General features: G+C 34.9%; 1 pseudogene; it reads right to left on the bottom strand.

Moving 5' to 3' along the window:
• The window catches only part of LOC149175099 ((+)-3-carene synthase 1, chloroplastic-like), a 178,334-nt pseudogene extending 162,637 nt beyond the window's left edge, over positions 1–15,697 (bottom strand).
• Positions 15,698–27,601: the final 11,904 nt, after the last annotated feature.

Consider the following 27,601-nt stretch of genomic DNA (forward strand, 5'->3'; position numbering starts at 1 on the left):
CATCTAAAGACTGGGTGAAGTTGGATAAGAAGGCAAAGAGCACAATTTGGTTGTGTATCTCAGATTCAGTATTCTTGGATGTATGAGGGGAAGCTTCGGTGAAGGCTTTGTTGGAAAAGTTAGGGAATTTGTACCAATCTAACTCTCTGGTGAATAAACTGTTCCTACAGAAAAAGTTGTATAACCTGAGGATGAAGGATGGAGACTCAGGGACAAAGCATCTGAACACCTTTAATACTGTGGTAAGCTAGTTGTTATCTGTTGATATAAAAATTACAGATGAAGATAAGTACATTAGTTTGTTGTGTTCTCTACCAGATTCAAGGGATAGTATGGTTGTTGCAATAGGTAGCAATGTGATTGCCTTGCAGCTTGATGAAATAGTCTCATCCTTGCTGTAGGAGGAGATGAGACGGAAAAATATGGACGGCCAAAATGGTGATGCCTTATTGGTATGACGAAAGTCTCAGAATAGAAACAAAAATAAGTGCTCGAGTTGGAGATCTAAATCTAGATGGAGATCTAAATCTCCAGGAAAACCTGTAAAGGTATGCTGGAAATGCAGAAAGGAAGGGCACTTCAAAAGGGACTGTAAATATAAAGCTCCTGAGAAAGGAAATGGATATGATGATGCTTCTTTTGTAGAGGGAAAAACCACCTCAGATGAAGGTTGGGATGTGTACTTGGCTTCTTCTTCAAGTACACATGTAGATCATGAGGCATGGTTGATTGAATGAGGTGCATCCTTTCACTTCACTCCCCATAGAAAGTGGTTCTATGAGTATGAGAAATATGGTTGTGATGTCTTCTTAGGGGATGATATGAATGCTAGAATCGTTATTCATGGAAAATTCAAGTTGAAGTTGCAAGGTGGAAGGATTAGAACACTTTCAGGTGTTCTGCATATTCCTGCATTGGCTAGAAATCTAATTTCTGTAAGCAAGATGGATGATGCAGGTGTAAAAATAGTGTTCGAGAAAGATACCTGCAAGATGGTTTGGGGAGAACTAGTATTGATGCGGGGAGTTCAGATTGGAACTCTATACAAGCTTCAGGGTAGCACTGTTATTGATGGGTGCAACAATTATGTGGTTCCCGAAAGTGGAGAAAAAAATATAGTGGTATCTCGAGAAAATACCATTCTATGGCATCAAGGGCCTAGATATATTGGAGAGAAGGGCTTTCGAATACTTCATGGTAATGGTATGGTAGAAGGTATGTCTAATTTCTCTCTGGGTTTTGATTTCTATGAAAATTGTGTATATGGGAAGAATAATCGAGTTAGTTTCCCCTCTGGTGCTAAGAGGGCAAAACAGATATTAGAGCTTCTGTACAGTGATGTGTTTGGACCTGTGTCGGTTCCATCACTGGGTAAGTCTGTGTACTATGTATCATTTATAGATGAATTCTTAAGGAATACATGGATATATTTCCTCAATAATAAATCTAAAGTCTTTGACAGGTTTAAAGAATTTAAGACTTTGGTGGAAAACTAGAAATAGAAGAAGATAAAGGTGCCGAGGATAGATAACAGTGGAGAATTTTGCATGAAATAATTTGAAGAGTTCTGTAAGAAGTATGGTATAGTATGGTAGAATAATACTACATACACACCTCAACAAAATGGAGTTGCAGAAAGAATGAATAAGATGTTGACAAAAAGGGCAAGAATCATGCTCAGTGGTGTCGGGTTAAGACAGGAATTTTGGGTAGAGATAGTGGAGACTGCATGTTACCTGGTCAACAGATCACCTTCATCCACGTTGGAGGATACAAATCCATAAGAGGTATGGACTGGTAAGAAACCCTCTCTTTCACATCTGAGGGTATTTGGATGTAATGCATATGTGCAGGTTCCAAAGGAGAAAAGAGCCTAGTTGGATATTAAATCTGAAATGTGCATCTTTATTGGATATAAGGATAGGAAGGTTGTGTACAACCGTGATGTGGTTTTTAGAGAGGTGAAAGATGTTATTAAACATGAATTCCTACCAAAGGAATCTGAGAAGATAAAGTTTGAGTTAAAGGAGAAAGAATCAGACTCTATAGTAGAAGAAGAATCAGAAAATGAGGAGCCACAAACTCCAACTGTGAGAAAATCAGTTCAAGAAATAAGGTAGCTAGAAAGGTATAGCCCATCTCGTTTCCGTTCAAAATTTTCTTTATCTCTTACTAATGATGATCCTAGAATTGTTAGGGAGGCAATAGATTTAGAGGATGGAAAACTCTTGGAAGAGGCCATGGTTGATGAAATGGCATGTTTGCACAAAAATGAAGCTTGGGATCTCGTGGAGTTGTCACCTGAAAGGAAAACCATTGGAAGCAAATGCGTGTTTAAGAAGAAGATGAATGCAGAAGGGAAGGTGGAGAAAGACAAAGCTCAGTTGGTAGTAAAAGGTTATTCACGGGTGTCAGGAATTGATTTTCGTGATATTGTTTCTCTTGTTGCCAAGGTAGCTTCTATTAGATTACTTTTATTTGCTGTTGTTGCTTTTGATTTTGAGGTAGAACAGATGGATATGAAGACAACATTTCTTCATAGGGATCTCGAACAAGATATCTACATGAAGCAACCTAAAGGCTTTGTGATGAAGGGTAAGAAAGAACTGGTATGCAAGTTAGAAAAGTCTCTCCATGGTTTAAAACAGTGACCAAGGATGTGGTATCAGAAATTTGATACATTTATACAGGGGCTTGGCTTCACCAGAAGCAAAGAATATCATTGTGTGTATTTTAAATTAGTGTCCGTGGATGATATGTTGCTGACTGGAAATAACAAATAAATTATCCAGGAAGTGAAGACCCAATTGTACTCCAAATTTTACACGAAATATCTTGGTGCTACGAACTATATTTTGGGCATGGAAATTAAAGGAGTTTGGGAAAAGAGGAAGCTCTAGTTAAACCAAAGAAAGTATGTCGAGATAATATTGCATAGGTTTAAGATGTAGGATAGTAAATTGGTGAAGGTCCCTGTTCCTGTAGGTGTAAAATTATTTGCTGAACAGTGTTCCAGGACACAAGAAGAGGAAGAGGACATGTCCCGTGTTCCATATGCAAGTGTAGGCGGTATCCTGATGGTTTGTACTAGAACAGACATTGCACATGCAGTGGGAGTATTGAGCAGGTTTATGCCAAAACTAGGGAAGGAGTGTTAGACAACATTGGAGTAGGTTTTCAGGTATTTGCGTGGAACTAGTGAGTATGGTTTGTGCTACCAAGGAAGACCATGATTGGACAGTGTTTTTGACATTCATGGCTTTGTTGATGTAGACTGGGCTGGAGATCTGGTTACGAGAAGATCTACAAGTGGGTATGTGTTTAAACTATTCGTAGGTGCAGTTAGTTGGATGATGAATGGATAGTCTGTAGTGGCACTTTCAACTACAAAAGAAGAATACATGGCAACCATTCATATAAGAAAGGAAGGAGTTTGGTTGCAAAGATTTTGTTCAAGTACAACGTTAGTAAATCGAGCTATAAGGATAGATTGTGACAACCGAAGTGCAATTTCTTGGCAAATAACCTTGCTTATCATTCAAAGACAAAGCACATTGATGTTTCGTATCACTTTATGAGAGATATTGTTGAGGATAAAAGGGTGTTGCTGGTAAAGGTGGACAGTTTGAAGAATACTGCAGATGCATTGACAAATTCTGTGAGCATTGAGAATTTCTCTTGGTGTAGAGAAATAATGGTTGTTGTAGGGTTGGACCAATGACTAAGCTCTTATGTGGAAAGAAAAAAAACAAGTGGGAGAATGATGGGTGCGTGTTACATTATTTCCACGACTACCCCAAGGGATCCAGGGCAGGGCCTTGGGAAATTTTTTTGGACCCTATATTAGATGGGCGAACCTACCTATGGTTTGTGCATGGATTTCACACATGGTTTTGGGCATGATGATTTTCATTCCATCGTATTTTGTAGATCCGGTTAAAGGAACTACGGTTGTGTTCTAATCCAGGGTTAATAGATTGCGGTTTATTGATGCTTCGACATGTATATATATGTATTGTCACATTGAAAGGAATATAATCAAAAATCAATCTGGCAATCCTAGTTTTGCGATCCAGGGGAAAATCTATGTGTATATTTGATTTATGTTTTATGCTCTCGCCATTGTCTATTTTCAGTTTTTTAGAATTCATATGCAGGTAATTTATGTATGGGGTTAAAACCTACAAGATGAAGTTTACAACACAAAATGCCATGAAAATTGCATGAAATTGTATTCATATGTAGAAAAGTTTCAAAAAAATGAGGTGAGTGTGTGAAGTTACATGAAAATAAGGGTAGAAAACCCAAGATTCATTGCAGAATTCCTTCCTTCAATAGCTTCGAAACCTCCCAACATTTTTTGAATTATTTTTATAGAGTTTCCCCACAAACCATAAATTTTTGTCTTGAAATTACAAAACAAGACATATATATAGTAACTCAAGGACCAATACCTCACCCTAAACACCTAGTGGTATTTGAAAAACCACCAAGAGTCTTTACAATGTTGTCAGTTGTATTATAATTAACATCTTCTAGAAGTTTCTTGAATGATATGCAAGTTATAGAGCGGGTCCCTATAGATTTGGCTATAAAAGGTCTGCATTCTCTCTCTTGGTTATTTGTTGAGTCTTCTCTCACCTGGTTGAGCATTACCTAAGTTGGTTATTACCTCAATTGATTTGTTGATGATGTTGATGATCGTGTTGTTGTCAGTGCCAACAGTTGGGGTCACTCCCGTGGTTGTGCTTACGGTTGCAATGGAGGCTTGAAGCTAGAGCCTGCTTTTTCCAACACTGGTGGGAATCCATTTTGAATGGCCCAGTCATAGAAGTCCATAATATTCCTCCATTACATTTCGTATCAAATATCACACAACCATGTATCCATGTTCTTCCCTTCTAGATTGGTGATGGACTCATAATTAGCGTTGCCTTGTTCCTTGAAAATGTTTTCAACATGAACAAAATTTCAAAGTGTTCAACATATAATTTCACGGTTTCTTTTCCATGAAAGGAATGATCCCTCTCTTTGAAGCCCTTTTGGTCCCTTTTGATTGTGATCAAGCCCTCTATGATAGCCTCCTTAGGATATAAGTCCCCATTTTCATCAAAGAAACTTTGAAATCCCTTCCGATAGAGAAATTCACATTTCCTTTTAAAAGTTTCTATTTATTTTGTTAGTGTTTCTATTTCATCTTCAACCAATTTCACCAATTCATTCTTTCTTATCATTTGGTAGGCCCTAGCCACCCATTCAGAATTATTAATATTTACCTTCATCACTTCTTCCTTGGGCACTTCATTAAAGAAATATATAATTACTTATGCATTTGAGGGAGAGTCACTAATAGTGTCTTTAATGGATTCCACTTTGTTGTAGTATCTTCTAACAGTTTCAACCATTTCTTGAGTGAATTTGAAATGCTTATAATACTTATCGACTATTTTTATTATTCGTCCCGATATTAGTTTTTAGGTTTCCTTGAGATAAGGTTTATTAGATTTCTCCTTCCTTAGAAGCTCCAACTGAGTTTCCATTCTCTTAATATGTTCCCTTGCCTAGAGGAGTTATATCTTGGTGATTTCTAACTCGTGTCATTGATTTGGAAGTGGAAATTGTGGCTCTTCAGTGATCTTTGACACTATTAAGGAGTCAACTTGGTTGGTGAAAACATAAATGGAATTTCTCAGGTCAAATGATACTATGTGAAGTTTCTAGGTGCTGATATCAGTGTCGTAACAACATGTTTTGCTTTTCTTTCCTTTTATATTTGCAAAGCTACCTATGGATGAAGAGGTCATTTGACAAAGCAATGTGTCAGAGATGACTAATTTATTGACAGATGGAAGAATGACAAAGGAGATATTCAAAGAACCAAAAGTGGAAAATAAAGAGATGCCACGTGTCACAAAATGAGAGTAACAAGTTGGAGAGAGAACGTTTTAAAACTTCGAGCCTAGGAATGATGATGTGTGCATGGAAGGAAAACTTAGGGTTTATGGGAAGCTAGGCTACTTGGCTCATAATGGTAACATCTAATGAGGAAGGAAAAATATAGTCCTAGGAAACTTATGTCAAGAAAGGTGATATCTAAATAATGTATTTATCCTTTCCTATTTGGAAACTCATAAGAAGGTAGGCATGTTCTAAATATGTATTTGTAATATTGTTAAAAGGCTATCAAGCCTCATGATAATAGAAGTGAATGTTACAGTCTTCTATCTTATATTGTGTGATTGTGTTTGATTCATTAATTTTGAGCAGAGTTTTGTAATATCTGGTTGAGAGGTGAGGCTCTCTAAGCCTCACCTCCCATCAATTTCATATCAGTTGGTATCAAAGAAAGTCGCTCCTTAAGGCCTAATCTAATTTATTTATTTATTTTTGAAATGCTTGTTTATTTAATGCACTCTCTTTTTATGTCACTAACACATTTTCCGTGATGCATTTTATGTTCAAATTTTGTTGCTCTAAATTTTTTCTATTAGCATCCTTCCTATTTTCCAGTCACTACAGGTTCTTTAGTCTCAGTTTACCTATCTCACCACGACATATACAACACCCATGTCTACTTTTGTTACAAGTTTGTAACACATTTAGTTAAGGTATATCTCTGGTGTGACTTGGTTCTGCACCCCACCCAGAATCCATGAATTTTATATCAGGAGAAACATTCAAAGTGGGTTCCCTTTGGAGATGTGCCCTCTCACCCCGTTTTAGTAGGCATCTGATTAAAATTCATCAGTTTCTACATAGCAGCATCTGACTTGGGTTCATTTAAGTGCCCTCCCACCCCAAGCTATGTAGACACCTACTACTTCATCAATAGTCAACATCACATCACATAAACTCAAGCAACATCCAAAAGTAATTTTAGCCATCGCTTCACACTTAAAGCAGAAGGTGGAAAGAAAGGGACACTTTCCATCTAAACCAGGAGGAACTGGGAAGCTAGATTTCATGGCTCATAATGGTAAATCTAATGAGGAATGAAACATCTATTCCTAGGAAACTTACATCAAGAAATGCAATATCTAGATAATGTATTTAGCTTTTCCTATTTGGAAACTCATAAGAAAGCAAACATGTTCTAAATATGTATTTGTAATATCTTTAAAAGGCTACCAAGCCTCATGATAATAGAACTGAATGTTACAGTCTTCTATCTTATCTTGTGTGTTTGTGTTTGATTCATTAATTATGAGGAGAGTTTCGTAAGATCTCGCTGAGAGGTGAGGCTCTCTAAACCTCACCTCCCATGAATTGAAAAATGGTTTATGAGTTAAAGGAACTCAAATTTAGCAAATAAGGAGGTTATTTGTGGTTAAGAATGAATTATAAGGCTAATTCCATGAATTTATAGTGTTTATTTTTTCTAGGAAAGGAGATTTATTTTAAGGAGGTGTGAGTTTCTTGCAAGGCATGATTAGGGTTTGAATTCAAGACAAACTTAATGGTAGACAACTTGTTGGTTTAAATTACAATATTTATTCTTAAAATTTGCCAAATTTGGCAATTAAGTATTATAGGAGTGCAACGATTGAGCTAAAAGGTAACAATGAAAAATGCCAAAAATGGGCCCCTATACTCCCTTCATAAAAATTCAGGTGTGACACCTGTGAGGACTAGATTCGGCCAGAAAATTTGAACGACGTCATGTTGACGTCAACTGGTCGTGGGGACAACCACATAGAAAGCTGGCTAGGATGGTGACTGGGACTGGTGAGCGGTGACATGGCAGATGACTAGGAAGTTGAGTAGAGCAGAGTTGGCGGTGTTAACTGGATGAAGACATGGCCCCCTCTGCACCACTTTGTTGTGTTTACCTTTGAGCAAATTTACAGCACGAGGCACCCACAATTATTCGATGGAATTCCCACATCACCATTGGATCTAGGAAAAGTATATGTCATAGTAGATGTGGTAGGACACGGTGATGCGTGGCCAGCCTACGAGAAGGGCACATTGCACTCTTTTTCTCAAGGTCTGGATTCCACCATTTGAAAGTTTCGAGGACATGTGGGGGCATGAGGAAATGACACGTGGTCCCCTCTGTACCGCCATATGGCACTATCACCCATGTAGCTCCATGGCATAGAGTGTCTTAGGTCGTCAGATGGTTAGACACTCTCGCCCTTTGATCTGGCTAGTGTGAAACTTCATCAACACCTAGTGCCCGTTATCCATAGTGTGGAATATTGTGTTGGCACCCATTGTTGATGACATCATAGTGTCGATGCTCGTTGATGACAACACTCAATTGCTTAACTTCAACACCCTTTGTTATTTGAATTGGGTTAAACCAGAGATGTGAACTTTGCACCCCCAACTCAATTTTACATAGGGGTGTTACATTCTTGACACCAACAAGTTATATTGCATAATTTTATTTTTTCAATTAAACTGTTTCTCTAATTTCCTTAGTGGAAAACCTCTAAAAAATGAGGGAAATACTATACGTATTTTTATTTTTAATAATAAAATATAACTTAAAAAAAAAAAACAAAAAACAAAACAAAACAAAGAACATTTCTAAACTCTAGAATTCTTTATATTTAATAAAAATAATAATTTCTTAATTGAGGCTTCTCTAATCCATAACGAATTACGAAAAGTTTTTCGGTAGAAATCACATAACATAATTTTTTGGCCGACGTGTTTTGAGCCAACCAGTGTGATTCATCATCAGGACAAGATGAAGATGCAGAGCATGGCAATGACTTAAATAGAGAGCAGTGTAGAGACCAAAATTTCAAATAATGACTATTTTTGAAAAATAATATTTAAATTAATTTATTAAAATCAAATATTATCAAAAATTCTACTAAGGGGAAATAATTAAAAAATATAACTAACAAGAATAAAAAAGTCAAAGTCAATAATATTTAAATTATGATATTAATTTATTAAAATAAAATATTATTAAGTAACAGCTATATTAAATAACTAGTTTTTGAAAAATAATATTTAGATTAATTTATTAAAATCAAATATTATTAATTTTTTTTATTAATGGGAAATAATAAAAAATTATAACAATAAAAAATTAATTAATTAAATAAAAAATAAAAAAATCAAAGTCAATAATATTTAAATTATGATATTAATTTATTAAAAACAGATATTATTAAGTAACGCCTATATTAAACAACTAGTTTTTGAAAAACAATGTTTAAATTAATTTATTAAAATAAGATATTATTAAAAAATCTATTAATGGGAAATAATCGAGAAATATAACTTACAAGAAAAAAATCAAAGTCAAACTCCAAACAAGGAGGGAAGTAAAAAATTATAAAAAAGAGTTAAAACCTAATCGAGACAAGATCATATAACAAATAAAAATGGAGTTGTCTTTAGTGAGACTTTTTGGAGATTCCGGTGATGGAATCCGACGGAAAAAATTGAGGTTAAATCTTGATTTGTATTATTTAAAATGGTTTTTTAACTGCATATTTGGATTCAACACCTTGAAAAACCCATGGGGCGCTTTGATTGTGCGGAAATTAGCTATCAAACTTGCAATTCCAATAAATTGCTGCTGGATTTTGACTTGAAAAACCCACCGGAAAAGCTTCCAAAAAGTCTCTTTAAAGACAACTCCAATAAAAATAAGTAATGGAAAATAAATAAAATAAAACAAAAGTATACACAGGTAAATATATATATATATATATATATATATATATATATATATATATATATCAACAATAAAACACAAGGTTGAGGCCCATTAAACAAATAACAAAAATTCTAAAAAGAGTTAAGAATGAATAAAACACTTAAGAAAACACGAAGGATAAAAAATATAAACTCTAATGAAGAATAAACCAACAACAAATACTAGAAAAATGAGACACACACACACACACACATATCTATCTAACACAAGGTTGAGGTCCATTAAACAAATAACAAAAATACTAAAAGGAGTTAAGAACGAACAAAATACTTAAGAAAACATGAAGGATAAAAAATATAAACTCTAATGAAGAATAATCCAACAACAAATACTATAAAAAGGACACCAATACCTAAACACATAAATAAACAAACAAAATAAACCCAAAAAGAAAGAAACCTAAAAAACTAGAAGGACAGGTCACGGACCCAACTTCTACTAATAATCCAACCATTGTCTCTACTCAAATTATTGGGCCTTTTCTCGATTTCAAGGGCCTCCCCCAATTTATGATGATGGAAATGAATAACCCTAGCAATGACTTGGGCCTCCTCAATGCAAATGTGATTCTTAGATTTATCTGCATGCTCTACCAAAGCAGAGGAGTGGGTCCTACCCTCCTTTATGTCAGCAACATGTTCACGTATCCTTTGATTAATTGAGCGACCAATCTCACCAATGTAGGGAGTCCCACAAGAGCATGGGATAACGTAAACACCCTTCATACTGTTGGGGTCCACTAGGTATTTTACAGATCTAAGGGAGCTCTGGATGGTATTTAAAGGCCTAAAGGTTGAAGAATGCATGTAGGATCATGAATTCTTAGAGGATGTTAAGTATTATTTAAAAAACTATTTACATTAGGGAATTATATTTTTTTAGTCAAGCTTCCTTGATAAAAAACCACTAAAAGAAAAAAGAAAATCTAAATATTACGTGTAAATTTTATTTTTTATAATAAAATAAAACTTTGAAAATAAATCGATCGATAGAGAAAGTGTTAGTATCCAGTTTTCACCTTTCTCTAAAGGTCTAAAAGTTAATTTTTATGAGTTCATTATGTAAAGTCATCGTTATGTAAAGGACATATAATTGTTTTTTGTGTAAATTGCTATATAAGACTAGGGACATGTCTAATCAAGTCTTTTCACCTAACACTAAGCTTATCCTAAGTTTTTCATAGCGGAATTAGCCTATCACAAGCCTACAATGGGAGCTACGAAATATTTTTGTTGTGTTCACCAAAAATTTTAAAAGTTAGGTTTTCGAGCTGCCAACATCATCAATTCAAGTACCTAAGCATTTTTTCACAAATACCTACCCATTTTCATCCATGTTGTGACAGTTGGCTGCATTATAACACCCAAGAAGGAATTTTAAGCTCAAACCCTAAATTGCGAGTTTACCCTAAAACGACAATTTCCAACAAACCCAAAAATTTGTTTAAAGTGCGCACAAAAGCTCTGAAATTGTTTGCAGCACCCGTATAGGAGACTTCAAGACTATAGAAGGATTTGCATTGTTAGAAGTATTTCAAAGATGGATTGATAAGGTTATATGACGAGGTTTTAGCCCGATGGGATGTATTTGAGGTATATCTATAGATGTTGGCTATGTTCATAAATGAAGGATGGGAACACGTGTTTTGGTTCTTCAATGGGTGCACCATGAGTTAGTTCCATGATTTCATCTTTCCTTTTGAAGGCAACACAACAAGAATTAGAACCCTAGAGTTTCCACTGAAGAATCAATTGTAGAGGCCACGAGTTTTCCAACAGAGGGTGAGAGACGGTTTAAGAAATAGAGATTGGAGAATGTGGACTTGAATTTTTTCTTGAAGGAGGAATGTCAAAACCAAGACTGGAATAGAGGAGTCCTCCAAAATATGTTGAAGCCTCAATGGTCTAACGCCCTCAAGATTTTGTAGTTGTTCTTCACCTATGAAGACAGGTATTCTAAATCTTATTCGTATCATATGAGATTTTTATGTTATTTAACAGGTTTTAGTAAGATGAATTTGCCATATTTTCTTCACCAAAGTTTTCTTAGGATTTCCACCAAAGCAAGAACCTAACCTGAGATACAACCTCATGACATTTATCATCACATCGTGATTAAAATATTATATACTCATGAGCTAAACATGCAGGTGGAGAAATTAAGGCAGAGAAACATAAGACAATGTGCACCCAAAATGCCAAGGAGAGGCCAAACTAAAGTTTCTGTACAAACCCTAGCTCAAGAAGCAAAGGGAGAACCAAGCCTTGTTGAAGAACATGTTGAAAACCCTGTAAAGGAAACATAGGTTACGGTATATGAAAGAAGGACAACAAGACAACAAAACCTGATGTTAGAAGAAGAGGAGGCAAAACAAAGAAAAACACAAAGTGAAAAAGAAAACAAAAGATAGAAACATGGGATGAAGAAGCTGAAACAAAATCTAGGGTTTATTCCAAAAAACGTCACACTCACCCTACAAACAAACTGACATTAGGTTTAAAAGAAAAAAAAAACCTAAGCTGAAGGAGAGAGTGATTATTGATGAAGATGAAGAGATTGTGCAAACTTCAAAGAGTCGAAAGAAGGACAAAAAACAAAGGAAAACAGAGCATACTAATAGAAAGGGGAAAGAAACCCTAAAGTTTGACAAAATCATACAGAAAGCTACCAGAAGAATGAAATGAAGTTAGGATAAACTAGACGTCCTTTCTTAGGCTGCAAAAGGCATGGAGAAATTATTATTTTACTTTGTGGGGTAGAGAAATATTCAAAACCCTAATTTTGTTGAACAAATCCTAATTGTACCTCAACATTTTGACCTACATCATTTTTATCTTTTTTACAGTAACTTATTTTTGATATATTATGGTAATATGTCAAAGGGTTTTTGTGTCTCATGGAGTGCAGAGAATATGAGTCAACATAAGGAAAAAGGGCCTTAAAGGGAGAAAGAAGGTACAAGGTAAGTTGCACAGTTTCAACATATTTTATAGGTTCATGCACCTATTTTGCTACCAAGAGGGAAGATGAGTTGTAGTTACAAATATCAAGTCAATCCTATGAAGGAGTGACAAGTTCTAGATCCAACGGATCTATGACTCATCCTTGGTCGAGAAACATAGTAAGAGATACACACAACAATTCCATAATGTACTTCGACCAATGTTATATGCTAGATAGAGATCCGAATGGCTAAGATGATAGGATTCTGATTATTTTTTGTTAATTAAACATTCAGATATTGTAAATGTTGTGTAGTTATTGCTACCGGACTTTGTGGATCTTATCTTTATTGTATTTTTCCTATATATTACATGAGAAATGAGGAAAAAAGGTTCGTTTTTGAAGAAAAGATAGCTATTATCTGTGCATTGAAGGCTTTATTAATCTACAGTTTACCAATATCAGTATATTTTAATAAGTGATACAAAGATTCATGCACTGGTATCTCTTCCTCTATATTTTCTATATGTTTTAGTGTTTCCTTCTTCGTAATATCATTTGAATGAAATAGCTTCTGATATTTGAATGGGAATAAATGTTACATAATTCACCCTTGTTTTTTATGCCTTGTCTCATAGATTCAAATATTTACATTCCTATCTTCTAAAGCTATTTTAGGATTCATTTTCTTCGATGACAAATGTCTAGGATGTGTTATCTACCTTGCCTTTGCCAAACCCTAGCTTTTTAACTCCATTGCCCAATGGACTATCTCTCTCATGCCCAACCAAACCATACTTCAACACAATTTAATTGAAGTTCTAGCCACACTAAATTTATAATTTATTGATTAGACTAAGAAATAGCCCTCTCTACATTGAAGGGGCTACCCTTCAATATGCAAGATTGGTTTGTAAAAGTTACCATAGAAAGTTCTTTTTACCAAGAGAAATGATAACACAAAGCATACTTAATAAAAAAAATTGAATACTAAATTTGAGATTAATAACTTTTATAAATTAATCTACTTGTTGAGTAAGTTTGTGAGTCCATTAGTTCCGCTTTAAAATAAAAGTTAAAAATTATGTTCTAAATAGAAAAATAATGTATGCTATAATAATAAAAAAAAAGGATGTGTTGTAAAGTAATTAGAAGCAAAGAAAAGAGAGTAAAATGTTTAAATCTTATAATTTGGTTATTGATAAAATATTTTAATACAAAAAAAAATTGACATATACTTAAAAATACCTTAATAATAAAAAACAATTGTAGTTTGGGTCATAAATGTCTAGATGTACATGTTATGTAAAATATTTTAATGTCAATTGTGTCTACTTTATATATCATTTAAAAAAAATTATGTATATACATGAAAAAAATAAGTTTTTTATGGTTAAAACATTTATTTGGTCCTGTATATACTCTATTTAACATTCAAAAATACAATTTCAACAATGAAAAACAACACATTATATTTTTACACTCTAAAAAAATTTACAAGTGAAAAAATTCATATTAAATCTGTAATTAAAATATTTTTTATTAAATAATTACACTTTTAATAAAAAAAAGGGTTAAGAATAAAAAATTATTCTATTAGTTTATTCACGATAATTTTTTTGTATTATTTTACTCCATTCGATTTGATTTCAAAGCATTTATAAGAATACGTGACTTCAAATAATGCCCCTTACCCAGTTAGAGAATTCTCTCCAAGGATGTCGATGTCACTCCTAGGTTCCAATCTGCGCGAATTTGGGTGCCAACGATATTCGAGAACGTACTGTATCTGTCACCACAAAATTGAAACTATAAGCCAGATTTAAACAAGCATAATTGGATGAACACACATATAAATAAAAATCGTACGATCTTAAATAAGCAAATTTAATATTAGTATTGTTGCCTCACTTCTCGTGAAAGACATGATTCTGGAATCCTTTGTAAGGCTTCTTTCAGATATGTAGCAGAGAATATTTCAGCCTCTTCCGTAATTTTTTCCTCCGGAAAAGCGACGAGGGAAGCTCGAAACAAATTAAAAATGCTTCTTATCTGCCACTCTGTACGATTGGCAGAAGCGCCAAACTGCCCCATTCGGTCCTTGTAGTGTTCTAACACATCTGGCATCAACTTACACGAAGAGGCTTCTATCATTCAAGTATTAAACGAGAGATGAATTAATAAGATGTGGATACCCGAAGACACAGCATATCCATGTAGTCGAAGAATTCGAAACCCCAGGGAAGTTGTGTTGAGATCAGTAATAGCGCTCTCTCTCCCACATCCAATGCCGTTTTCACTCCAATAACTGCTGGCCAAAATATTGTGCTACTGCTTTGAATGTGCATTTGTCATGAAAACCTAAACAAAAGTTTGAAGGCTGTTGGGACTGACCTGTAAACATAGTCAAGAGTAAGTTTTATCTCGGTCTGGAAATGTCTGTCGATCCCCAAACGCTCAGCGTTATCGACCATTGAAAGGCATTGAAGGAGATCATTGTCAGGACTGATTAATTCTCCATCTGTCATCGAAAGTGAGTTGAAAATCTCCTTTACTTCACCAATAAGTCTGTCAGCATGCTCACGGTACGAAGATGCCTGAACAATATGAAACTCTAGTAATTAATCGCCGCGCAGTTCAGTGCTCTTTAAAAGACCATGGGAAAATTATTCCAAACACAAACACATTCAAATTGCAGAGAATGAAAAAACAGCTCTATCGATTTTGAAGGTTTGAATAAAGGAATATGCAGCATAAATTTAAATCAATGTAATTACCCCATAAGGTGACGAGAGAGATTCTATGAAATTATCAACCCACAGGTTAGAATGATGATCGCCTGTGCGTCTTTGTACACCGTCATCAGATACGGCAGTGCTTAAACTCACTTTCTTGCATGCCGTTACAGGTTTCCCCCGCCGAGACAGTTGCAGTGTTGAGATTGATCTACGGAGAGGCTTAGGCTCATGAGTAGAACTGACCAACGATGTGCACAGGCACGATTTGAAAGCCAACGGCACGACGGAAACTAGAGACATTTCGGCTCGTTATGATATGATAGAACTTGGGCTATGGAGACAGCACAAAATAATGAATTAAAAAATGAATGGTAGAACCTGTTCCTGGCATTGCTTACATAGAGCGAGGTTACAGCCCATGGACGATACTGGTTCCTCATACTGTGTTTTCACGATAACGATGGGCTTAGTACAATCGCTCACCTAATGACGTCACGCTAAACGCATACGAGTTGTCACCATTGTTGCCGGGTGAAAAAAAAATGACGATGGTTTACTACCGAACTGAGCACGAGTGGTCAGTTTCTGCCGGTTGGTGAAAAACAATGGCTTAATACCGAACTAGTCATTCGACACTGGGTAGTACATTCAGTGTATTCTTCTTCTACAGATTAAATACTTTTGCAATTGAGCAATGTAGTATGAATGTGTTTGTCCGATTTGTTAGTGTTTTTTAGGTAAAAAAAAGTTATATGTACTAAAAAAAGATTTTGTGTGAGATTGCACTTTTCATCTAGATTAGTTATTATCATTATTTTATAATAAAAACATACAAAAGTAAAAATTATATAATAATATTAAAATAATATTTTAAAAAAATTTAAAACTTATTTTTGAAAATGTATTTAAATTTAATTTTAAAACTCTAATGTAATAATGATATTAATGTGTCTATATGGTAAATAATAATAAAGGTGAAAAATAATATTGTAATTTACTATGGGGAATACTATGGCTCATCAATGTCACATGCCAAAAAATCATTTCTTTAGTGTTCATGTCAACTAAATTATTTCAATGTCAACCATTTACATATTATATGTGTTTGAAAATAATAATAATATGTCTATATAAATTATATAAAGTAATTGAAAAGTTAAATTCTTAATATTATAACATTTCAAGTATCATTATTTTACATTTTGACTCTTTTATTAAGGGTTAATTTTGAATGGAGCAAATATTTGTTGGTATTTGTTTAAGCTATTTTATTCCATGTATCTAATGGATTTTTAAGGGGTTGAATTCATTTATGAATTCAAAAATACAATTTAAAAAATGAAAAATTATATATATAGATAGATAGAATGAACATGTATCTAAGGTATTTTTAAGGGGTTGAATTAATTTATAAATTCAAAAATGCAATTTAAAAAATGAAAAATTATATAGATAGATGGATATAATGAATCATCCTTGAGGGATGCAATCTTTGAAGGTACATTTTTTTTCAAATTCTACACTATAAAAAGGGTTTGCACCTAAAGAGATTTGATCCATGATTAAGATAGATCTACACTAGTATAAACCAACCTAGATCTATCTTAGCTCTAGATCTATGAAGGGATAAGAGGGATTGATATATCCCTCACGGCTCTTGTTAGATCCATGGTTAAGATAGATCTAAACTAGTATAAAACCAACCTAGATCTATCTTAACTCTAGATCTATGAAGGGATGAGAGTGATCAAATATATGGAGGTGCAAACTCTTTCTGTGCCATAGGTGCATCCTACAACTTGGTATGAAGCCTCTCTGTCCATCATCAAAGTTGAAATGAAGCCTATTTGTCCCTCATCAAAGTTGAAACTGAAGCATGTTTGTCCGTCATCAAAGTTGAAACTTTGCTCATGTGAGCCAAAATAAAAATTTTAAAATATCTAAAAATAAAAATAATTAATTTAAATGTTTTATATAGTTATTCAAATTCAACGTATATGATAAAATAACTATTATCTTATGCGTTTAGTGTATATGTTTGGGGGTTGAGATAGAGAGATAAACAAGGATACTTAGAGAGAAGAGGGGGGTGGAGAGAGAGAGAGAGAGAGAGACAAAGAGATAAAGGGGAGAGACAAAGCGATGCAGGAGAAAAAGGGAGAGAGAGGAAGGAAGAGAGCTTGGATGTGAGAGAGAGAGCATGAGAGAGAAAAGGTTTGCACCACGAGGGATTTGATCCCTCTCGGCGCATGATAGATCCGGAGTTAGATGTATCTAGGCTAGTTTAAGTACAAAAATTGAGAAAAAGTTGGCACATGGAGAGATTCAATCCTATGGGCACTTGATAGATTCAAAGTTAAGATGGATATGTAACCATATTTAAATTTGATTTTGATCCTCTAGGCACTTTATAGATTTAGAGTTAAGATGGATTTGTAACAATATTTAAATTTGATTAATAAGGGCATAAAAACTTTAGTACTTCCAATATAACAATATTTTTAACCATGGATATTCACGGCCACTTTACCATAGATATTGTTAACTTCTAAATAGGATCTTTTACAATATAATGGGCCAATATCATAACAAATCAATACCACATGCCCAAAAGCCATCTCTCATTTTAGAAACAAAATATTTTATAAGTATATTATTTGAATTTAATTTTATATCTAAAAGCAAAAGGATTGTAGTTACATTTCAGATATATCTAAAGTCTCTATCACATTAAAATATATAAGACATAAATAGTAAGTATAAATTAAGATCCAATTTTGTTTTAAGTTGTCTGAGTTCTCTATGGCTTGAGAAAGGGCATCTAAGCCATCAAAATCACCCAAGGATACATGTTTGTATTTTTGCCCATGGAGTTTCAAACCGGTGACCTTCACAGTACATGGGTAAAATCTGACATAGCAGGTGCGTTCGTGGCATACTAAACAATACCCTTATTTTGACTATATATTGGACAATAACTCTAAAAATCACATTATTTAACCCCCTACCAATACAAACCCAATATGCCTTCCCAATCTAAAAAACCCCTACTTTCATTAGATAGTGTAGGTATCCATTTTTTCATTAACATTTTATATACCCATTTATGTTTTTTCATTAACTTTGAGCTCCATTTTGTATACCTTCCAATATAAAAACCCTTTGTCCTCTATTATATTCCCAATATATTATGTCATTTTTTCCTCAATATATATTTGCCAATACCAATGCACGTGGTATGATATTGATTTATTATATGCTCAATATATTATGTCATTTTTTCTTCAATATATATCCCCCAATATGAATGCATGTGGTATGGTATTGGTCGCCCCCATGTCATAGTACACACCATAACCCTATATTCTAGGCCCCATGGGCAAATTAAGATCCATTTTACTATATAAATTAAAATAATATTTTTGTAACAATATTTAAATTCTATTAATAAACACATAAAAACTTAATACTTACAATATAACAAGATTTTTAACCATCGATATTCACCTTCATTTTACCATGTATCCTATTAAATTGTAAGTAGGTTTTGTTACAATACCATGGGCCAATAACATGGCTCATCCATACCACATGCCAAAAAAACATCTCTCATTCCACAATCAAAATATCTTATAATTTTTTTCAATTTAATTTAAACTCATTTTCTGGCCAAGATAGACTTTCCAGCAGAGTCTAGAAGAGATGTTGCAATGTCCTGTTATCTAAACATTTCGACGAAGTCAAACTACATAAAAATAGAAAGTAAGAAAATAATTATTAATTAAAATATTTTGACCCAGTAAAATTACATTGAAATAATGATTATTGATATCTTCTAGTTTAATACGGGAGGAAAGTGGAGGAGCGACGAACTAGGGCTGGAGGTTCTGCGTAGGCTTCTCTCCATGGACGGAGGCAGAGGAGGGAGCTCTACTCCCTCCTACCGCGAGGCAGTGGCTAACAAGAGCAAGGCATCTCCAGTTTCAAGCAGAGGTAACATGATGGAAGGGGACAAAAGTGGGGAAAATGAAATAGAAAGGAACAAGGAGAAGGAGCAGGACGACACAAAGGATAGAGAGGAAAATGACAAAAAACAGGGAACAAAAGACAAGAAACAACAGGGCCCATGCAAGCCCAAAGCTGAAGTCACTCCCAGACTAATATTAAATAACCCTGAGTTGCAGGCCCACAGGGAGCACATGCAGACTTATGTAATAATATGCAAATTCATGGAACTATGGCCCACCGAAAAGGCTTTACAAATGTGGATCAGATATCACTAGAAACCCAAAGGAGGCATTGATCTTCATCTAGGATCCCAAGGTTTTTTTACCGTGGTGTTTGCGAACATTGAGGACAAAGACATAGTGTTTGAAGGAGGATCCTACGCTCTACATGCGGCCGTGGATGATGAACTTCGTGCCGGAGCAGGAAACCTTTACCTCAGTCCCGGTTTAGGTAAGACTCTATTCGCTACCTCTGGATTATTGACAAATAGAATCACTAACAGCCATAGGAAATAAATTAGGAAGGTATGTTAAAACTTTTGAAGCCACAAAATGGGGAAAATATACCTCCTTTTCTAGGATTTGTGTAGAGATGGACCTATCTGGAGCACTTCCAGATGAGGTCATACTAGAGGTATATGATGAGGAATGGGTGCAAATGGTTGACTACGAGCACATTCCTTTTAGATGCAGAAAATGTCATGAACACGGGCATCTTCTTCGAGACTGTCCTATCAGTAAGAGTGAGAACAAAAGTAAACCTAACACAATGAAAGAGATAGATGGCTTTCACAAAGTAGCTCACAAGGGTAAAAACGGCAAAAAAGGGCTGAAACATCACCAAAGTGGAGACCAAAAAGGGAGGCCAAATTAGTTCCATGTTCTTGAAGAGGAGGAAGATGCAACACTCGAAAATCAAGTTATGAAGGATGGAGACGACAAGCAGGAAAAGGAAGAAGAACAAGATCATGAAAGGGCAAAGGAGAAACAAAAATGAATCTTGATGAGTGAGGCAGAGATGGATATGGATCAGGAAATGACCCAGAGTGAAATGGAAATGGAAGACAATGAGTTACAAGAGATTCTCGACAAAGAAAACCTAGATCTAGAAGGGTTCTTGAGTAAGGGAACAACAGGTGGGGTAGAATCTCTACCACAAGAAGAATGCAATCAAATAAAGCAGTTATTCTTATGGAAAAATTAGATAAAAGGCTTGGAAGAAGATAAAAACATGGAAAAACAAGGCAAGCAGGGATTGAAAGTGGTAAAACCAACTCCAGTATTGGCTCTAAGAAACCCGAGGAAAAAAAGGGGCAGGGAAAAGTAGAATGAGCTATTAATGGAATGTGGAAAGCTCATGATAAACTCAGGTAAGATGAAAGACCTAACCAGTTACTCTTTGTCCAAGCCGTAATTATGAAGTCTACAACTTGGAACATCAGAGGTCTAGGAAGCAAAAGAAAACAGAGAATGTTGAATAATAGAATGAAACAGGTAGCTCTGGATATAATTTTTGTCCAAGAAATGAAATGCTCTGTTCAAAAGATAAGAAATTAATAGCAAGTGGCTCAGCAGATATGAGTATATAGAATTCAAAGCAGAAAATACTACAAGGGGTATTCTCATCCTATGGAATCCCCAAAATATAGGTATCATTGATGCGAAGGCATCTAGGAATTATTTATCAGTGGTTATACAGCCAGTAGGAGACATGGACACCTATCTTGTAACAAATGTTTATGGCCCTCAAAGGTTAGATGACAAAATCAAGTTTATTGAATCCTTAGTGGAACTTTGAAACAAATTTGCAGGGCTACCGTGGGTTATATGAGGAGATTTCAACATGATTAGATCTCTCTCAGAGAAAAAAGGGGGCATGAGAGCACTAAATAAAGATTCCTCAGCTTTCCAATGTTTTTTATAAAACATGAAATTGGTAGACATTGAAACCAATAATGGTCTTTGCACTTGGAACAATAAAAGAGGAGGGGATTCCCCGGTAGCCTCCAAGCTAGACAGATTCATGATCTCTGAAGAGCTCATGCTTCTAGGCAAGGAAATAATAGCCGATATTCTTCCTTATGGAGGCTCAGATCACTGGCCGATTCAAATGGAGATCAAGGGCATTGGCACCCCAAAAAAAAAATCGTTTAGGTTTGAAAATATTTGGCTTTCACACCGAGAGTTCATTAGCAACATTGGAAAATGGTAGGTTGAAAACCTGCAGATTCAGGGCTCATCCATGTTCATTCTACATAAAAGATTAAAGCACATCAAGCAGAAACTAAAGGAATGGAACTAGAAGGAATTTGGCAATACTTTCACAAGTAAAAAAATAGTGGAAAACAAAATCCTAGAGCTCAACCAAGCTCTGATCAAGAATGGTTTTGACACAGACAAAAATGATCAAGTAGAGAAATATCACCAAGAATGGGAAATGTTGTGTAAACAAGAATAAATTTTTTGGAAACAAAAATCCAGTGTTCAATGGCTAAAAGAAGGAGATCGAACCTACTAAATTTTTCCACGGATCTACCATTGCAAACAGAGCTCACAACAGAATCTCTTCGATCAAGGATGAGAATGACCGAATTCTCCAAACCCATGAGGAGATAGATCCAGTGTTAGTAAATCATTTTTGGGACATTGACAAGGAAAACTTCTCAGAAAGAGAACCATTCATTAAGAACTTAGTTAAACATATTCCTAAACTGGTTTCAAGAAAGGATAATTGTAATCTCAACAGACCTGTGACGGAACAGGAGATTAGTGAGGTCCTCAAGGAAATGCAAAATGGCAAGGCACTAGGTCTGGATGGATTCAATGTGGACTTTTCAAAGCCTGTTGGAATATTGTTAAAATGAATATCGTAGAGATTGTTGAAGACTCCAGGCGGAACAAGACCATTTTGAAAGCTCTAAATACTTCCTTTATTTCCCTCATTCCAAAATAGGATAATGCTCAAACTCTAGAGAGATACAAGCCCATCGCCCTATGCAATGTTGTCTACAAGATAATTTCCAAGGTTGTGGCCAATAGACTTAAACCCCTGTTTCCCACTCTCATCTTTGGGGAACAAATGAGGTACGTAGAAGGAAGACAAATTCTGGACAACATAATTCAATCTCACGAGGTGATTCACTCGTTAACTTGCAACAAGAGAGCGGGTATGATCATGCAACTGGACATAGCCAAAGCATATGAAAAAGTAAATTGGATGTACATCAAAAAAGTGCTCACAACGTTTGGTTTCGATCATAACTGGGTCAGATGGGTCATGGCCCTTGTGACTACCTCCAGCTTTTCAATTTTAGTGAATGGCTCTCCTTCTGAACTTTTTCTCCCTTCTAGAGATCTTAGACAGGGAGATCCACTTTCTCCTTTTCTCTTCATCCTCATGATGGAAGGGCTGGGGCAGTCCATCAAGCATGCAAGAGAGATGGGAAAAATTCAAGGTCTCAAACTTTTGGAGAATGGGCAAGTCCTGACTAACCAACAGTTTGTAGATGATACCCTGTTACAGGGCATTCCCACTGTTAAAGAAGCACTTGCTTACAAACAAATTTTGAATGACTTCACGAAGGCCACAGGTATGGAAGTAAACCTTTCCAAATCAAAAGTTTTTTTCTTTAACACTCACATTGCCATCCAAAGAAATGTTTCTAGAATTTTAGGCTTTCAAAGAGAATCCCTTCCCTCTAAGTATTTGGGAGTTCCTCTTACTGCTAAACCCCGACATAAAAGTATATGGGATCCTCTAGTAACCAAAATGCAAGACAAAGTTAGGAAATGGACAAATAGAGCTTTAAATTTAGCTGGTAGATTGGTTCTTACTAAAGCAGTTCTCCAAGCTATCCCAATCTTTATACTATTAGCCCTCCCAACTCCAACAGGAGTCTTACAGCAATTATGGAATATTCAACGAGATTTTCTTTGGGGCAAAGAGGAAAGAAGGAAAAAATGGGCTTTAGTCTCATGGGAAAAGATCTGCAATCCCAAGAACCAAGGTGGCCTGGGTTTGGACAATCCTGAGATTCTCACTAAGGCTCTTGGAGCCAAGCTTTGGTGGAGGTGGGTTAAGGATCCTACAGCTCAATGGGCAAGTATCTAGAAGGAAAAATATGCCAATGCCTGGCCAGATTCTGAAATCATACGGATGACTGGAATAGTGAAAGGCTCTCCCATATGGAACAAGGCTTGGGAGAATCGAGAAGTAGTTCAAAAATATAGTTTCTGGGAAATCAGAGGGGGCGATCTAGCACTTTTCTGGGAGGACAAATGGAAACAAGAACCTAATCTACTGAAGGAAGAATTTTTAGGCCTCAAGCATGAGACTGACAATCAAGGTTTAGTAAAGGTGAAATACTTTTGGGAGAATCCATAGAATGTAGGAAAATGGAGAATCTGGAAAAAAATAGAGGACAGAGGGGACAGGACCCTCAACAGGAAAGCAGATTCCCTCAAGAAACTGCTGGATCAGAGAATAATTTTAGTCACGGAAGGGTAGGACTAGCTGAGATGGGGTAACAACAAAGAGGGAAACTTTAATCTCAAGGAGGCTAAAGGTTTGCTCCTTGGCCTGGAATCCCGAACTCCTAATAAAAATTGGCAGAAGCTTTGGAAGCAAAAACGCTGGATGAAAATCAATCTTTTTATGTGGTTAGTTCACCACAGGAAAATATTAACCTGGGACAACCTTAAAAAAAGGGGCATGCTCAGACCCTCCAGGTGTCAATCCTGTGAAACCCAAGAGGAGACTATTGAGCACCTTCTCAACAGCTGTAGTTTCACTGATAGGATATGGGAATTGTTTACAAACATCTTTAAGTAGTCTGACAGAGACAAAGAAAGTATTGCCAACACTCTAAACAATTGGAGAAATAATTTCTCAGATAATGAAATTCTCAACTCTACCTGGAATCTTCTACCCTCTTTAATTATTTGGAATGTGTGGAAGGAAAGGAACAAAAGAATATTCAAAGAGGTAAAGTCTGCCTTTCTTAGACTGGTGGAGCTGATCATAAAACAACTAAAGGAGATAGTGAGCACCATGGTTAGGAATATCCCCAAAAATCCTCCCTCTGTGGCAGAGTTGAGAATCCTCCTGCTGTTAGACATGCAGAGGCTTATTCCTCAAGGTCTAGACGGGACAGTAAGCATGAAAGAAAAGGTCGAGGATTTCTGCATCACCTCCCTGAAGGTTTTTTAAAGTACAACATTGATGGAGCTTCCAAAGGCAACCCGGGGGATGCTGGTTTTGGAGGAGTTCTAAGGGATGACACAGGCAGCATTATCTCCCTCTTCCATGGTCACTTAGGAAAAGCCACTAACAACATGGTAGAACTAATGGCTTTGGAACAAAGCTTAGAATTTTTGATATAAAGTAATTGCCAAAACGTCATAATAGAAGCGGATTCTGAGTTAGTCATAAACGCCGCCAAGAGAATCAGTAATGGAATAGGGCAAGAAAAGGTCACAAAAAATTGGAGGTTAACTAGAGTGCTACAGAGAATTCAAGTGCATCTATAGGAAATTCGTACTCTCAGATTTATTCATGTGTGGAGAAAGGCCAACAAATTGGCGGGCATTCTAGCCAACCAAGGTGTCAATAGCAAGGACAACGCAATCTCAAGAAGGTGGAATACAATGGAGCAGAGTAACCTGAAAAACCTCTGCCACAACCAGGCGGAGGAGGATAAAGAAGTATACAGAGGCAGAATAATTGAACTCAATCAGTAATGGTTAGTGGTCAGAGGGCTACACCAAGTGGGATTATTAGGAGCACAAAGAAAGGTAAGCCAAGGTAGGAGGTTAAGTGGACCACGATAAGGAATTTTCTCAGCACAGGGAGTCAGAGCTTCTCGAACAGAAGAAAGCAGCCATGGAATTATCTGCGTCATCTTATTTTTTCAATGAATGAAGTTAAAACCACCTCTGGGCGGTTTTGGAGAGATCACACCGCTTTCCTGTCTAAGTTGGTTTTTGAATTCTTGCGGTGATGCCACACAACGCATGCTACGTGGAGGAGGGCACGGTTCCAAATCCACTTTCCCCGTGCCCTAAAGGTCGATGACCTCGGGCGTGTGATTCTCTGCTCAGCCGTCCAATGGTGCCTGGCTAATCAACGCTCAAGATCCATCATGCAGCTTGGTGGTGCCCGTGGTTTTGGTTGGGTTGGCGATTGGTAGTTTTGTTTGCGATCACACCGCTTTTGATTAAAAGTGGTTTTAGTCATAATGGGAGCGACACCTTTAGGCTTCCGACACGTGGCCAACGCAGGAAGTGGAAACCACCCTCCATCACGAGGTAAGTTTCGCACAGGTTTGGTGATGTGATATTTTGGAGCGCCGTCCGATTTTGTGGGGTGTTGCAAACCGTCGGATCTGTTGGTTCCTTTTTAGTGGGACCCCATGTTTTGTCGGACTTTCAGCTTGGGATTCGTGGTTGGTTGCTTGTCGTTGCTCAGGCTTTTGGGGGGAAAGGTTTTTTATAAAGTTTGGTTTGATTGTTTTTATTGTTGGCAGCAGAATGATGCTTTTCTTCGGCATCATGCCCTTTGTTTCCCGGTCTCCTCTTGGAGTTCAGGGTGTATGTAAATTTTGTAATTTTTTCTAAATTTAATGAAATAGAAGGAACTACTCTTGCTTTAGCAAAAAAAATAAAATTACATTCAAATAAAAAATTAATTTAAAAATAAAATAAAACAAAAAAATAGAATTAATAATTATAATAATTAATAATTAAACCACTTTGGATCTATCTTAACTCAGGATCTATCAAGCACCCAAAGGAATCAAATCTATGAAGGTGCAAACAATTCCTGAAATTTTGCAGTGCAAATCTTTCCTCAAATTTTGGACTAAAAAAAGAGTTTGCACTTAGAGAGATTTAATCCCTCTTGGAACTTGATAAATCCTGAATTAAAATGAATCTTTTATAGAATTTCATATGTATAATAATTTCAGTGAAATTAAAATTTAAAAACTTTAAAAATAGATTATCGTATAAATATTATTTCTTAACAATAATTATAAGAATATTTTTTATTAAAGAAAATTGAATATTATATTATAATAAAAAATATTATGTAAAATATTTTAATTCTAAAATTAATATATATTAATAAACTTTTACTTAACCATTCATACATATAAATGGATTTATACATTAAATTTAAATTTAAGACAAATTTAGTATTCCATTGAAATAAAATAAATTAATAACTAGAACAAAATAAAATAATATAAAAGTTTTAAGAATATTAAGTAAAAAATAATATTATAATAATTTGATGAAAGCAAGTCTAATGGTCTTGGATTGACAGTGATTGGGTGTTTTGTTAGTGTACTATTAGATGGATTGGTAGTGATTAGGTGATTTATTAATGCTTTGTTAATGTACTCCTAGATGGGTTGGCAGTGATTAGGTAATTTATTAATGCACTTCTAGATGTTAAGTCACCGGTTCAATTCCCCAAACATAACCATAATGTAACCTCACCATTGTCAAACTTACAATTTTTTTTTAATAAAAATATATTTTTAGTAAAGAAATATTATACATAAATTAAAACACATAGTATACCAACTAAATATCAAAATTAAAATAAATCTTTTAATTTTTACAATTTGAATACATTATTTCCAGTTTTACTCTTATTGGTAAGATATTTATTTGATTATATCAAAATTATTTTTTAAATGTCAAAAAACTAATAATTATTTAAAAAATAAATATCATTTAAAAAGTGTATACAAAAAACTTAAAATATTAAAATAATTTGTATAGATGAAATTCCATATTTTATAATTAAGAAAATTTTGTTTATTCCAAAGATATGTAATGTTAAAGATATATTTTAATAAAAATAGAAATAAAATGTTATAAATTATAAATTTTGATTTAATTTTAATTACTTAAATAATATTTTAGATAATTTAGTTGAAATAAAATTATAATTTATTTAAATGCTTAAAAATCATATAATACAATTAGAAATAAATAAGAAAACTCTATATGTATATATATAAAACTAGTAATGAAATACCAAAGTTAAAGCAAACTCTAGATGTATATATATAAATTTAGTAATAAAATACCAAAGTTATATGTTTTGTTAGATCACTTTTTAAGAGGATATCATAGGTTCAAAGCCCATAAATAGTTGTATCTTGCCCATTAACGAATTAAAAAAATATTATTATAAATAATCAATATATAATTATAAA

Source organism: Pinus tabuliformis, chromosome 4_1 (assembly GCF_031772625.1).
Source record: "Pinus tabuliformis cultivar Carrire ecotype Pingquan chromosome 4_1, CPIR1, whole genome shotgun sequence".
In the NCBI taxonomy this organism is placed as follows: Eukaryota; Viridiplantae; Streptophyta; class Pinopsida; order Pinales; family Pinaceae; genus Pinus; species Pinus tabuliformis.